We start from the raw sequence: 15,905 nt of genomic DNA, 5'->3' as shown, positions 1-15,905 counted from the left end.
TTACAAATGTGACGAGATGGCCACAAAGCAGTTGTATGCCGCAATGGAGGAGAATCACAGAGACAGTAGATGCTCAAAATTATCAGAATACCCCCGCAAATCAAGCACCCCAAGATGTACAAAGACAAGATGCGGGACAACAAAAATCAAAGGCCCAAGGACGAGTCTATGCTCTTACACAACAGGATGCTAATGCTTCTAACTCAGTGGTGACAGGTACTGAATCGATCTCCTAAAAGTTTTTTTATATATATGTCATGAATTATTATATGCTTAAATATATATAAGACATATAGCCCTGAATGATAAATGAATATCTGACAGGTATGATTAAAATTGCATCCAACAATGTCTATACTCTATTTGATCCTGGAGCTACCCACTCTTTTATAGCAACTAGTTTTATTAAGAAGACCAAAGAGATGTCTCCTACACTTTTAAAAAATAATCTCTGTGTCTGTACACCAAGTGGAGAGGTGATCTTGGTTAATTCAATTTGCAAAGATTGTGTACTAAGTATGGAGGATAGGGAGATGAAAGCAGACTTATTATCTTAGAGATGAAGGACTTTGATCTAATCTTGGGGATGGATTGGTTAGCAGCATATCATGCTATAGTTGACTGCTTCCAAAAGATAATAATGTTTCAAATTCCAGATCAGTCAGAGTTTAGTTTTAAGAGTACTAGACCCTTCTTCCACCAGAAGTTCATCTCAGCTATTCATGCTCAGAAATTTCTTAGAAAAGGATGTGAAGGATTTCTAGCCACTGTATTAGATACTCAGAATGAGAAACTCAAGTTAGAGGATATCCCTATTGTGAAAGAATTTTTGATGTTTTTTCGAATGACCTGCCTGGACTACCTCCGGATCGAGAGATTGAGTTTACTGTTGACTTGATTCCTGGTACGAGTTCAGTTTCTAAAGCTCCTTATCGAATGGCTCCAGCAGAATTAAAAGAATTACAAAAGCAATTACAAGAGTTATTGGACAAAGGATTCATTAGGCCAAGTGTGTCACCTTGGGGAGCTCCAGTACTTTTTGTGAAGAAGAAAGATGGTAGCCTTCGGCTTTGCATAGACTATCGAGAATTAAACAAGGTAACAGTGTGAAACAAATATCCTTTACCATGAATCGATGATTTATTTGATCAGTTGCAAGGGGCTCAGGTCTTCTCAAAAATTGATCTTCGTTCTGGCTACCATCAGTTGAAGATACAGCCTGGAGACATATCAAAAACAACCTTTCGGACTAGATATGGGCATTATGAGTTTTTGATCATGCCATTTGGTCTGACCAATGCACCGGCAGCCTTTATGGATCTTATGAATCGAGTGTTTGCATCATACTTGGATCGATTTGTAGTTGTATTTATTGATGATATTTTAATTTACTCGAAAAGTTCACTCGAATATGAAGAACATCTAAGGATGGTATTACAAACTTTGAGGGAAAAGAAGCTGTATGCAAAGCTACAAAAATATGAATTTTGGATGAACAGTGTTACTTTTCTTGGGCATGTTATCTCCAAGGAGGGTATCTCAGTTGACCCAAAGAAAGTGGAGGCAGTAGTTGACTGGAGCCGACCACTAACGTATCAGAGATACACAGCTTTTTGGGATTAGCTGGCTATTATCGAAGGTTTGTGGAAGGTTTCTCTAGTATTGCCATGCCTCTATCTCGTCTAACACAGAAACAAGTAAAGTTTGAATGGACAGACGAATGTGAGCAAAGCTTCCAAGAGTTAAAGAGACGATTAGTGACTGCTCCAATCTTAACCATTCCATCCGGGACAGAAGGTTTCACTATCTATAGCGATGCTTCTCGTAAAGGTCTCGGTTGTGTTTTGATGCAAAAAGGAAAGGTGATAGCTTATGCTTCTAGACAATTGAAATCTTATGAGCGGAATTATCCTACTCATGACTTAGAATTAGCAGCTGTGGTCTTTGCGTTAAAAATTTGGAGGCATTACTTATATGGAGAGCATTGCGAGATTTTCACAGATCATAAAAGCTTAAAATATATCTTTACTCAGAAGGAGTTAAATTTGAGACAAAGAAGGTGGTTGGAACTATTGAAGGACTATGACTTGACAATAAATTATCATCCCGGGAAGGCGAATGTTTAGCCGATGCTTTAAGTAGAAAATTTTCTGGTGAATTGGCTGCTCTAATCACCTCACAAAAGCCTATATTGCTAGATTTGGAGAAATCAGGAATTGAAATACGACTACATGATTCTCAAATTCAACTTGCAAATCTGGTACTACAGCCTACTTTGATTGAAAAGATTAAAGCAGCTCAAAAGGAGGATTCAGAGTTACAAAAGGTCATAGAGGCAGTGGAATCCGGTATACAGACAAAATTTTGGATGCATGAGGATGGGTCATTGAGATTTGATAACAGGCTATGTGTTCCTAAGATTTCAGGATTAAGGAACGAGATCCTAGAGGAGGCCCACTGTTCGGCTTACACTATGCATCCTGGAAGCACAAAAATGTATCAAGATTTGAAAAGAAATTTTTGGTGGTCTGGTATGAAAAGGGATATTGCACAATTTGTAGCCCAATGTTTGGTATGTCAACAAGTAAAAGCTGAACATCAAAGACCAGCAGGACCATTGCAGTCTCTTCTTATTCCTCAGTGGAAATGGGAGCATATTACTATGGATTTTGTGACTGGATTACCTAAAACGCTTCGAAATAATAATGCTGTATGGATAATTGTTGACCGATTGACGAAATCAGCACATTTCTTACCCTTTCGGATTGGTCTTTCCTTAGAGAGATTGGCAGGCTTATATATATAGAGCAGATTGTACGACTGCATGGAGTACCAGTTACTATTGTGTCAGATCGAGATAGTAGATTTATTTCTCAATTTTGGAAGAGCCTTCATAAAGCTCTTGGAACCAAGTTAAATTTCAGTACAGCTTTTCATCCTCAAACTGACGGACAATCTGAACGAACCATACAGATCCTAGAGGATATATTAAGGGCTTGTGTCAGGGACTTAGGCGGAGCATGGGATAATCACTTATCATTGGTTGAGTTCGCTTATAATAATAGTTACCAAGCAAGCATTCAGATGGCTCCTTTCGAGGCATTATATGGAAGGAAGTGTAGATCACCCATTTGTTGGGATGAGGTGGGAGAAAGGAAACTGTTGGGACCAGAAATAGTGCAGCAGACAGTGAAAAAAGTACACATGATCCAGGAACGACTTCGTACGGCTCAGAGCAGGCAAAAGAGTTATGCTGATAATAGAAGAAGGAGCTGGAATTTCAGGTAGGCGATCATGTTTTTCTGAGAGTTTCTCCCACTAAAGGTGTAATGAGATTTGGAGTTCGTGGTAAGTTGAGTCCAAGGTATATTGGCCCTTTTGAAATTTTAGACAGGATTGGAGAGGTTGCATATCGTTTAGCATTACCGCCGGCTTTATCGGGTGTACATAATGTGTTTCATGTATCGATGTTGAGGAAGTATTTTCCAGATCCAAGTCATGTGGTGAGTTTTGAACCTTTGCGTCTTCAGAAGGATCTGACTTATGAAGAATATCCAGTACGGATTGTTGACAAGAAAGATCAGGTGTTACGACATCGAATTATTCCTTATGTGAAGATCCAATGGAGCAATCATAGCGAGAGAGAGGCTACATGGGAACTCGAGACAGAAATGAAGATCAAGTATCCACAACTCTTTGAAAACTCAGGTATGTAAATTTCGAGGATGAAATTTTTTTAAGGGGGGAGATTGTAACGGCCCAGTTACTTGGGCCTGTAGCCCAGACGGCCCAACAACAAAAAAAAAAAAAAATAATGCAGAGGAGAAGGAAGACTCCTAGCCGGAGTCTTCTTCCTTCCCGTTTCTGACAAAATCGGACTCAAAGAGTCCGGCTAGGGTAGGAAACCTCCTGTATAAAGATCCCCCGTCCTCTCTTAGGAAATTACAACCAAAAATTTTGAGGAAAATCGAGGGATTTGAGAAACTTTCTCAAAGGTTACCGTGGGGAGGTTGATCGGAAGAAAGGGGAGTCATCGGAGCTTTCTTTGGACGGCGGAACAAGGTATTTTCTCTTCTCCTTGTTATTCTTCGGTCATCGATGTTTTTGGAAGCCGGCGAGGTGCCGGTTCAGGCTCAAACAGGGATACCCTGTTTTTGTGATTTTCTTTCTTCTCTGCCGCCGGCAACAAGGAGGGTGGCACTGCCGCCGACACGGTAGCATCGCCGACGTCGGGACATTGCCGGGGAAGGTGGTGGAGGTGCTCTCTTGGTCGGGATGTGGGGAGAGGTTCGGATGGGGGCTCGGGTCCCTGTTTTCGAACGTGAGGAAGAGAAGAAGAAGAAGCCTCTTCTCTCTTCTCTAATTAAAAATATATATATATATATAATAAATAAATAAATAATATATATATATGTATATATATATATATAAAAGGGGGGGGACATGGGTATGAGTCAATGACCTCAAAATATATAGAAAATTTGTTTGGTTAAAATAATTTATTTTTATTTGATAGGAGAACAGTCCAACGACCAGGAGGACAACGAGTAGGGTTTGATTTTCTGACTATAAGGCTGTGAATTTGAATTCTCAATTATCAAGGTAAGAATCCTATACATGATCATCGCTAAATTTATGTTATTTATTTGTTAGTTTTATATGTTGAATTTGCAATATTGAAATTATAATCGATGAATTTTTTATGCTTGAGACATTGAGATATGGCTTATATGAATATTTTTTTTTTAATATGAGTATATTATGAAAGAATTTTTATGATTGATGGTATGAATCTTATGGACGTGATTTATCAACTTATTCATTCTGTAATTTGAAATAATTCGATAAAATTCAAAATTGAATGAAAAGGGTATGTTTTGGACTAACCTCGATATATGAATCAGCCGGCCAGGAGCTTATGCCTGGGACAGCCCCCACTGGCTTACAGGTGGATCAGCCGACCAGGAGCTCATGCCTGGGACAGTCCGTCAGGAGCTTATGCCTGGGACAGCCTCTCACGGGCTTTCGTACGTGGGACAGCCGGCCAGGAGCTCATCCTGGGACAGCCTTGAAAGGCTTTTATGAAAGAATAATTGGGTTGGAAAGAGATTGAGGTATGGTCTGGGTTAGTCCAAAGCCAAAATGGGATAAAATATTGACAGATTGAAAATGTGAGAAGATACAACATTTAATATGAAATTCAACAATGAATGAAGATTTCACCTGATGATGTATGATGATACATATGCATATTTGTGACATTATTCCAGTTAATGTATACCTAGGAGATTTCTCAATTGCATTGGTTTTTAGAAATATTACTTTTATTTACTGTCTTGATGTACATGTGCAGTGATTCTTACTGAGCTGGAGAAGCTCATATTTTCTTCTTATTTTTTTTTCAGACTCACGGGATGCTTAGTTGGATGGTATGGGCGAGAGCAAATGAGAACTGAAGCCTTTAGTAATTTAGTTAGTTTAAATTCTCTGATGCCAATGAACATTTGAATAGTTGTATTGAACAAGTTTTCATTCGATTTGAAGTTATGACATCGGTTGATTGATTTGGTATTTAATTGGATTTTTAAAGTTTTGAAGTGTTGAATTTTAGGCCTTACATGATCCTCAGGATATTACTCTAGGGTTGTGTGGCCGTGTCTCGTGCCCAACTCAGGTGCTGGGTTTGGGGCGTGATAAAACCTCCGGAGAAGGAAACTAGGGAGGTAAGGGTCATGACCCATGGGTGCGGCATCATGAGCGACAGCGCTGGTAGCCGAAAAAGGGAGGGAGAAGGCTCGTTCAAAATAGAAAAAATAGAGTTTTTATTTTTGTGGGATTTTCGACGAACCCGATGGCCGACGGGGGATGCACGATGTCATGGGAAGGAGGAGAAAGAAGAGAGGAAGGAGGGTCGGGGCTTATCTCCGTCTTCAGTGAGGTCTCCGACGAGGATTTGAGGCAACACAGAGAGGACGTCAACGGCTTCAACGAAAAAATCCGAGACAAAGAAGATGGAGAAATTGGTGCTCGTCGTGGTGGCTATGAAGGAGGAAGGAAAGGTTTTATAGGGCTCTTCTTAGGGTTCTTATTTGCCCTAGGAGACCCTCTCTTAATCGAGCAAGGGGAGTCTTCTTCTAGATTTTTTTTTTTTTTTCAAATGGGTTTGGTGGGTCTAATCTTGATGAGCTTGTATATATTAGGACCACGTATCACAACTTTACAAAACATAAAATTGAGTTGTGCACACAGCAATGGATTGCAAACATGGCGGGCCGAATGGCACACATTGCAACCTTCATGTGTGGTGGTAATGACAGAGTTGTATCCAATGGTTTACATCAGGCAATGCAGGCCACCTAGGTTAACAACCTGCAAGACCAATGATGTTTGAGGCTCTGAGCTCACTCTATTTTTAATTCCAAGGTCAATTTATTTACCTACCATTAAATGTGGGGGTCAATTAATTTAGTCATGTGCTATGATTGATTGAGTCCGCAGGGAAGCACAATGGTACTAGATTTAAATATACTGTCAAATACAACATTTTAAACTGTGACAAGTATAATTTTCTCATCAAATGTTTGATAGTTGCGAGCCATCAGTTATGTACATGTGGATCTCAATCCTATATTTAAGATATAAGTAGAACAAAGGATCTAGTAAGTTGATCAGAATAGGCACTCTTCCAACAGAAAAAAATGGTTCATCGAATTGCAAAAGATTCCAACCACCCCTTGACATTCTTTTTCCTTTTTTTTTTTTTTTTTTTGATCGGTAACCACCTCACAACATTTGAACTTACTAGATTCCACTTCTTGTATTTAGCAACGCCTAATGCAAATCTAAGTCAGTGACATATGGTTAACCTTTAAATTTAAAAATAAAAAAAAAAAAGACATCCAGTTAATATTCTCAAACTTTAATTAACCATTACCACGGAGCTCTAAGTTGAAATTAAACTTTAGTAGTTATTATATGTATGATGGACAAAAGCATGAACAATAGTGTTGAACAATCGCCGTAGAGCTCTAAGTTGAAATTACACTTAACACCATCCAAGACCCAGTGTTTGACATTTCCAAATCATTCCATCAATCTCATCCCAATGTCAACATTAACATAGTGAGAGAGTTTCTTTTTTTTTCTCCTTTTTTTTTTTTTTTTTTTTTTTTGGTGGGTCAAGGTATACAAAAGCGACATGCCACCATCCAGGATTGAACCTACAAACTATGGGAGTTGTTCTATAAAATTGAGAATGTTGTATAATTAGCTTTCAATCTGAAACCAACTTCCACAATTGCTATAGAATTTCAAATTAGGTCAGTTTTATGTATTTTCCTCGGAACCAACATGACCAATCATCTCATAGGTTAACCTAATTTACCGGTCAAGCTAATTTGGGGTCATGCAATGGCAAGCAAATGCTGTTCAAGAAAGACATAAAATTAGAGAGTTGGTTTTCATCATCTCTACCTTGCAGAATTGATAAGAACAATAGAGAGAGAGGCAAGCGGGCAATAGGCTTCTTCGGTGCCTCTAATCTTGAGAGTGGTGCCGCATTAGAACTCCGATGATAATTCCCAAGGAGTTTTACAGACGTAATGAAGTATTAGTTTGCAAAGTTCTTGATTTGGCAGTTGTTGGTTTGTGTAACTTGGTCAAGCAGCTCAGTTGAAGCAATTAAAACAGTTCAATCTCTCAAAAAGAAAGGTGCTCAAAAGTTTTTACTCTTTGCAGTGTCTTTTTTTTTTTTTTTTTGTGGGAATTTCAAATCTAGGACCTCTCCCATTTGGAGAGGGATGTCAATCTTCTAAATCCAAAGTCCATGGTTTCCAATAGATGTACTAGGTTCCACTTATCTTAGAATGCAAAAATTATTTTAAGAATACTAGAATCTGAAGGAATGCAATTAGTGATACTAAGCATATTTACAGAAGCATCACAGCAGTAAAATGTAAAAGATTGAGTAAATGGACCTAAAAGTGCAACACAAAATATAGTTTTTAAGTTTAAGCTGCATCTGAAAATCTAGAAATTAATTAATCATAATTTGTCAACCAATATCCCAAACAATATTTATCGGTCTATCTAAAATACAAAACTTTACCATGTTAACCCACACAAAATTCAACTAGACGTATGTACCTCTCATGGCCAGATATATGCAGTGCACATCTAACTAGCCCAAGAGTTAATGTTATTAAACTAAATTCTAACTGATTATTGATAGGTTATCTTTTTTTTTTTTTTTCTTTTTGGATTTGCTTGCTACATTTATAACTGTATCCACGAGCACGATCTTTTTCCAATTGTAAATAAAATAATTCTTATGGTGGATTTCATAATTCACTATGATGGACTCCTTAAGTAGTCCGACTTTAGATATCGGTGCTTTCTGGCTTCAATAGCATACCATTAAACAAGATAAATCACACCTGAATAAGTGCATAAATCTGCAATAAACCAACATGCAACCAACCTCTTTTCAGGCCTTGCCTCCTAACCACATCAATGACAATTAGAATACCATTTTCTATGTGCAAGCGGTTTCTTCAAAGAATAGAACAGATTGATTCCTTCAACAAAGTCTAGGGAAGGCCATGAACCAAATGTTGCAGTACAAAGGCTGCAAGCAAAAGTAACCAGAAGCCCACATGTGGTAATCAAGGGAGTGGGGTCTTTTATGCAAATAAAAAAAGAGATACGTCCCACCACCCACAAGCATCCGAGGTCTGGGTCATAGTAAGGCATGTGGAAGAAGGGAGGGGGGGATTGCCAAGAAATTTCCTTTGGACACAATTGCCGGGAAAAGTACATACATGCACTAGTATTCTACAAGACCTCAGTGGTCACCTTAAATTGTAGAGATTCAGAAGCATGTGCCTTGGGTCTTGGTGGGCATGGGCACTGCCTTGTGGTGTGGGTCAGTATTAGTGTCCAAACTCCCTTGGTTGCACTAGCATCAGACCAATTTTGGTCTATCTAGCTCCATGAAATGAGCATGGTTCTGACTCAATCCATGGTATCCGATCGATGGGCACTGCGAGTTGGACCGGCATGTTCCAACCTCTTTATGAATGATGCCCTAATTTCCCCGATATGGGAGACAAGATAGGACTCAATTTATGGGATCCTGCTAGATTCCATTCTAGGCCCCATGCAAACTCATCTATGTCCTGAAGCAATCAGAAGGCGAGCTATACTGTTTCAACTACCAGTCTGAAATGTTGTATTTGTGTCACAGATGCAAGATGTTTCCATCATAGGTACAAGACTAGGTGATATAATATCATAGTCTAACAAGGTGGTAGACACTTAATTTGCTCAAAACCAAGTTAGTAGTTACCGGCAACCAAAGTTTAAGCACCCAATGTGCCAAGATAAATAGTATGAACTTTTCTTCTGGTGGACTAAAAAACAAGGTATATTACCAATTTGTGAAGCCTTTGGTGGTAGCCTCCAGTGTTTCCACTGTCACCCTACAACTATCCCCACATGCTTACTAAATTCCCAACAAAGTTCTTGTGCTTATTAATCAAATCATGCTAGATGAAGTGACTGCAATATCTACTAATAGGATTCGACCCCATCAGTCATAATACGGTGATAGCATCGTTATTTGTCGTAGATGTGTTTGATATGATTGGCATCTTTGGATTGAACAAACGTTTTTGGATTTAGCACCAGCAAGCCAACATTTGTAATAATCACTGCAGTTGGGACCATCTACTAGAGTACAAATACGTAGTTCAATCAGTGATGAAGACCCTCTTTGGTTATTTCAACTCCTTAGATAAGTCGTTTTCCACATTATTTAAGCTTTTTTGGCAAAGAAGATTGCATATTATTAGGTACAAGTTGGGACTTTAGGATATGTAAATGTAACCGGGTTTATGAAAGAAGTTAAGAGTATAGAACTTTACGCATGATACCCAATTTTGTGTCAGGATATGTCAGGGAGTTATTTTGAAATGTTCTATGGTAGCCTAAATGGCCGGCAACTGCATATAAAAATAAAAATGCGTGACAAAGGGTTGATATCTTAATAATGCATCAATTGCATAGGTTTTTTTTAATGTTGTTTAAATTTTGAAGAGAGGGAAAAGATATGTACCAATCTAGGACCTCTCTCAAAAATACTAATCCCAAGATATTATTTAGATTTTTTTATCATAAATAGATATCTAAAATTTATCTAATGTATAATTAATATAGGACTAAACATGTGTCCATACAGATCCTCACAAGATATCTTTCTCCTTCTCTCTATGCCCACATTTGGTAGCAGAGTAGGTCAAAGGCAATGCAATATTTGAACAAAATGATGAGAGTTTTCATTGAGATGAATGTGAAGATAAGATTAGTGGAACATAATGGAGAAGCGTATCTGGTCATTTGGGATTGTTCATGATTGAAATTGAAGAAGTAGAGACCTAGTCATGCACCATGTGGTTTATGATGGTGATGGCTCATTTACAGATGTGCACCCTTATGGTTTGGCATAGCCTAGGGCTAGATGTGATGATACTTCTCTTGATAGGTTGTGAACTAGCAGTCCTATTGGGGTTTGTTGCTGCGAGACTCAAAATCTGAAACAAAAAAAGGTCAGATGAAGCTGGACTAGAATAGCTGTAGCGATCTGATCCGACTCTCCTTCAAAAAATCCTACAAAATCAGTCAAAAACTAAGTGGGGATCCTTTGGTTCTTAACCCTCCGATGTCTAAGTCAATGCAAGTCTCGAGAACAGAGGATGGAAAAGAGTAAAAGAGCATGAGAAGAGGGTTTGAATGGAACTGGAGAGATCAAACTGAGTGAGAACTACAGTTCTTCTTCGAGAACTACAGTTCTTCTTTTAAGAACTGGCAGAGTTCCCACCAGCAGGATCTCCTCTAGTCCTAGAATTGTGGACTTACTGATGGAGAATCTCTTATCCTCTATTTATAAAGGGATTGATGAGGCCGTTTTAAAGTTTGTTAGATCATTAGAGAAATTGGGTAGGCGGTTAGAGCTACCTATAAATGAGCTGGCATACAGCTATATGTATGAGCTGGAAGTAAAGGCATATCTGACCGTTTCTGCCAACTGTACATGAGATCATGGCCAACTGAAGTTTAGTTGTAGAGATTGTGGCGGGCTCTTACAGGATGACTGCTGTCGCTAATGTAGTAATTCACCTCGGTAAAAAAAATTGGGATGAAACAAAGACCAGTTATTATCAGTTGAGACCTGTCATCTCGGATACATAAAATATTAGAGTATCTCTATTCAGGTCAGTATTTATCGGAGTATCTCGATTCAGGTTGGTAAAATACCCACCTGAGTCTGCTTATTAGCAAGTTAGCGCACCGCAACTCAATGCTTCGAGATTGATAATTTTCTAACCTTACACGATGATGCCACGTGGCTTGGGATTAGTTTAGTGCACCAACAAGATTCATTAATCTCACTTAATTATGGTACTTGGCCCATGAGGCTAATAGTAGATTTGACCTACCTACTCTTCGATCTCTTCGTCAATGGATGGAGATGCACTCCCAAAGTTTGGATAATAGAGTAGGAACTATATCAGATCAAGCATATGCCGAGATTAGGTAAATGATTTATCATCTGCTTTTTTTTTCATGTTAAAATGAAAAATATCTGCAGAGCACGAGGCATCCCTTGCCAAAATGCTATCCATTTGGATTGTACGATCACTCTTGTTCTATATTTTGATGTCCTTCAAGACTTCAAATAAAATTTAGGAAAAAAGCAAAAAGATATATTCATGCAAGGATAAGTAACTTAGATGAGATCAAGGGTATGAAAGAGATAAAAAGATCGATATAAGCAAAAATTTTTATGGAGATAAGGGAGCCAGATTTTTTATAATGCATTTGGTTCATCCCTTTTATGTGGTGCAGAATTTAGAATAAAAAGCAAGCGTCTGTATTCAACTTGAAAACTTCTAAATTTGACTTAGAACAGGATATTTCGCCCTCAACTCATGGCTGCTACCACATGTCCAAGTACGGCAACAAAGACTGGTAGAATAATGAGAAGAAAAAGACAATATCAAAGAAAAGGGTTTTGGCGTTTGTGAGGTCGATGCATGTTTCAAGGAGTAATTCCATTCAAATCAATTATTACCCAAAGCATTCCAAAGTTAGACCAGCGAAGCAACATATCACCTCTTTTGATGGGATTTGTTCTATAAACACGTCCTGCATGTTGCTAGGTTACAGTGAATGCAGACATAGGTTTTGCTATCCATTGAAATTTCAAGCAGATCAGATGAGAGGGTGCTGGAAACTCACAAAACCATGGCACTACAAGGCATTTTTCATCTAAACATCTCGAAATATATGCAAATGAAAAATTTAAATGATATTTCCTGCCATGTACAGCAGTAAGTTACAAATTATTTTTAACTCTGAACTACTTTTGTGCCTTTCAATGATTTCTCAAACTGGTACAAGGGTAAGAAATTTTTTGAAATATTTGATATTTTTTCGAGTATCTAAGACAATGGAGTTCATAATAAACAAGATGACTGCTATTTGATCACTAGCCATTATGACCTGGGAAATTAAAGCATACCTCTTGAACTAAATACTATGACCATGAGACTGATATAGAGCCGTCCCTAAGGAGCCAAGATAAAATAACGTGGTTGCAGTTTAACATAATATTCTTAAAAACTTACAATGGTCAAAACCATTATTCTTAATTATGGTTCCTCTTAAAATTAGAATTTCACATGGTTTGCATGGAAAGAATCCGCCAGGTCGACCTTCTCAAGAAAAATATATCGGTTTGACTTGTGTTATGCGTAGAGAACAAGCTACCTAATGGATCATCTTTTCCGCAAATGCGAGCTTATAAGGAAGATAAAGTAAATTTCAACTAGCTTTAAACCATCTCTCTCTCTCTCTCTCTCTCTCTGCGCGCGTGCGTGCATGCATGCATGTGTGTGTATCATGCCTGAATCCAATGGCCCAAGCTCGGGGCGTGACAGAATAAGTAAAGTGCATCCAGGGTTCTACGCTCCTCACTGCTTCCCAAACCTCATATGTTCTTCTGGATCTGAAAAAGAAGAAAATATAACAGTGAGCTTTACGGACTCAATAAATTATCCTAACTTTTAATTCAATTAAAAATATTTTATATAAAAAATAAATTTGCAAGTTATATATTTTTTCATAAAAATATTTCAATAAGTATAAAAGTATGCTATATCAATCAATATGGAATTGAAATATGCATTTATTTGAAATAAATTTTTCAAACAATCAAGAGTCGATCTTATACTCTCACTTTCCTACTCCCTCTAACTATAGCAATGATTGACCCATTGCTAGTCCCGAAAGAGATTATATCCTGAATATAATATACCATCTATCGGTCATATACCAGTGATTGCCCCACTGGAGGCTCAAAAAAAAAACTAGCTTTAATATCACATAAAGAAATATGCTTACAATAGTATATGTGCCAACGATCTGTCCCATCTAATTAGATCCGAAAGAAAAATTAGCTCTTGAGTATAATACATCGTCAATTGGTGTATCAATTGGTATATACCAGTGATCGTCCTACCGAAGATCTAAAAGGAAACTAGATTCTAAATCTGTGTGATCATAGTCGGACTAGAAAGTAGTAGAACCGATACATCATATATTTAATAAAAAACTATTCGTGTAAATTCAATCCAACATTTTACAAATATTTCATTAGAGCATATAAAGTATTTAATTAAAACAATTACTTATCATAACAATAGATAAATCTAGAAAACCAAATCACATGCATGATAAAACATACTAGGGGTAATTCTTATCCTAGATTTTTATGATATTTTACCAACTAGGAATATTGATCGAAATCTAAAATAATTAAACATCCTATTAGGCTTCTACAAAATACTAAATTATTTAATTTTTCTCATAGCAGATTTTAGTTTAAACCATCGAACTTTATCTAACATCCAGGGCTCTCAATCAATATTTTTAGATCTAATAATTATCTAAACAAGTATTTAAATAGAGTTCACAATTATTTATATACAAGGGAAGTGGTCAGGATCACTCGATATCCGAATCCATGTTTCTATATGATTAAATTAAAATCTCTAAGTTAGATCTAATTCACAAATTAAAGGAAAATTAACCTAATTAATAAAAATTAGATTTGATCTGGATAAATCAATAAAGGTAGAGAATTTGTTTGGGTTGGATCAGAGTCGAGATTCATGTTGTCAATGCTTCCAACATCTAGGTATAGGTTAAAGTCAGGAATTAAATAAACACATAGTATAGAAGTTTAATACATAGATGATTAATTAATTAATGAAAAAATTTAGGAAGAAATAAAGAATCAAAAGAGAATGATAATGGAGAGGAAGGAAGGGAGGGAAAAGAAAGGGAAGAGGATAGAAGAGGGAGAAGGGGGCTTTGGTGGTTGTCAAGCCAAGGTGATTGGGTTAATCAGTGGCCAGCTAAGGCAGTCACTAGACAATGGCCAAGAAGAGTGGCTAAACTCAAAGAAAACATCCTAGAATCAGATGTTAGTTCGGTCAGAATTGAAGGGGATTGGGCTCCATTCGAGGTAAAAATAGAGGATGAGAGTAGAAGACTTACCAACAATCAATGGAAATGGGATCTTAGTTGGTGGCAGTGATTTTCGATGGTTAAAAGACACAAAATTAAATCAAAATAGGACAAAGGTGGAATAGAGAGAGAAAGGTGGTTATGGCCGGCTGATTCTGGGGCTATGGTGGCTCATTGACTGTCGAAGAAGAGGAAAGGAGGGAAGAGGGGGGAGAGAGCTCGATGATGCCAAACATAGGGGAGGAGGGTTTAAATAGATGATGGCCATAGAAAGGATATAATTGGCCTAATACTAATGGTTCATTTATTACACTGATCTCCAATAGCTATCGACGGTTCATACTGGCCCAAAGAATCACACCAACCACCACTTATCACCTGACGACGAGGATTGGATAGGGAATTGCGATCTCCCTTGTTCCAATTCTATTTATTTTTTTTTTCAAAATTTTAAATTGAAATCGACAAAGAGCTTGATGATTTCAAATCAAAATCGACTCAGATGGGTCGAGTTTCACACTGAGAGAGAGAGAGAGAGAAGTTTTCGATGTTAGCACACAAATAGCAAAATCTAAATAATTATTGTTTGAATGTTTTAAGCTACGTTATGGAGGTTCACTTCGCTGACGTGATAGAATCTTGTTTACCTTTCTCCTTTTTGATTAAGGAATCAACAATGTGTTGCACTTGCATGCCTTTTTCTTAAAATGTTTTGAATAGTCCATAATCGTTTGGCTCAAGAAAACTAGTAGAATTCATTAGAAAACCTTTTTTGTTTGAAGAATCATTCATCTTATAATCAAATGTTGCATAAAATAACATCATTTGGATGATTAATATTAATTTGATTTGAAATATTTTTGATATTATAAATCATACTAAAAAGTGTAACAGTTTATTTAAATGTCATACCATGCATTTTAGCTACAAAACAAGAATAACCGCGCCTTCATGAAACGGTGTCTTTAGATATTGTGAACAAACCTGTGAGAACAAAATATAAATCATCAAGCATTCCATCTTATTTTGATCTCAATACCTTATAACTTTGCAAAGAGCAGGAGAGGGCAATAAAAATTATTGTTGATAATCGCTCACTAATTTTTGGTCAAAAAAGGAATGCTTTTTCCAAAAATGAAATAGCTTCAATATTTACCTCAAAATTGCAATATCCAAGAAAACACCATTACCCTTAAGGTCATGTTGTCCATTCACTATCTTAATTCTTAAATATAGATGTAACCAATCGAATCCTAAACCAACCACATATGTCATAGTATATTCATTACTCATCGACTAATAATTCCAAATCCAAT

This window comes from Elaeis guineensis, chromosome 8 (assembly GCF_000442705.2).
Source record: "Elaeis guineensis isolate ETL-2024a chromosome 8, EG11, whole genome shotgun sequence".
In the NCBI taxonomy this organism is placed as follows: Eukaryota; Viridiplantae; Streptophyta; class Magnoliopsida; order Arecales; family Arecaceae; genus Elaeis; species Elaeis guineensis.
This window is presented reverse-complemented; position numbering follows the sequence as displayed.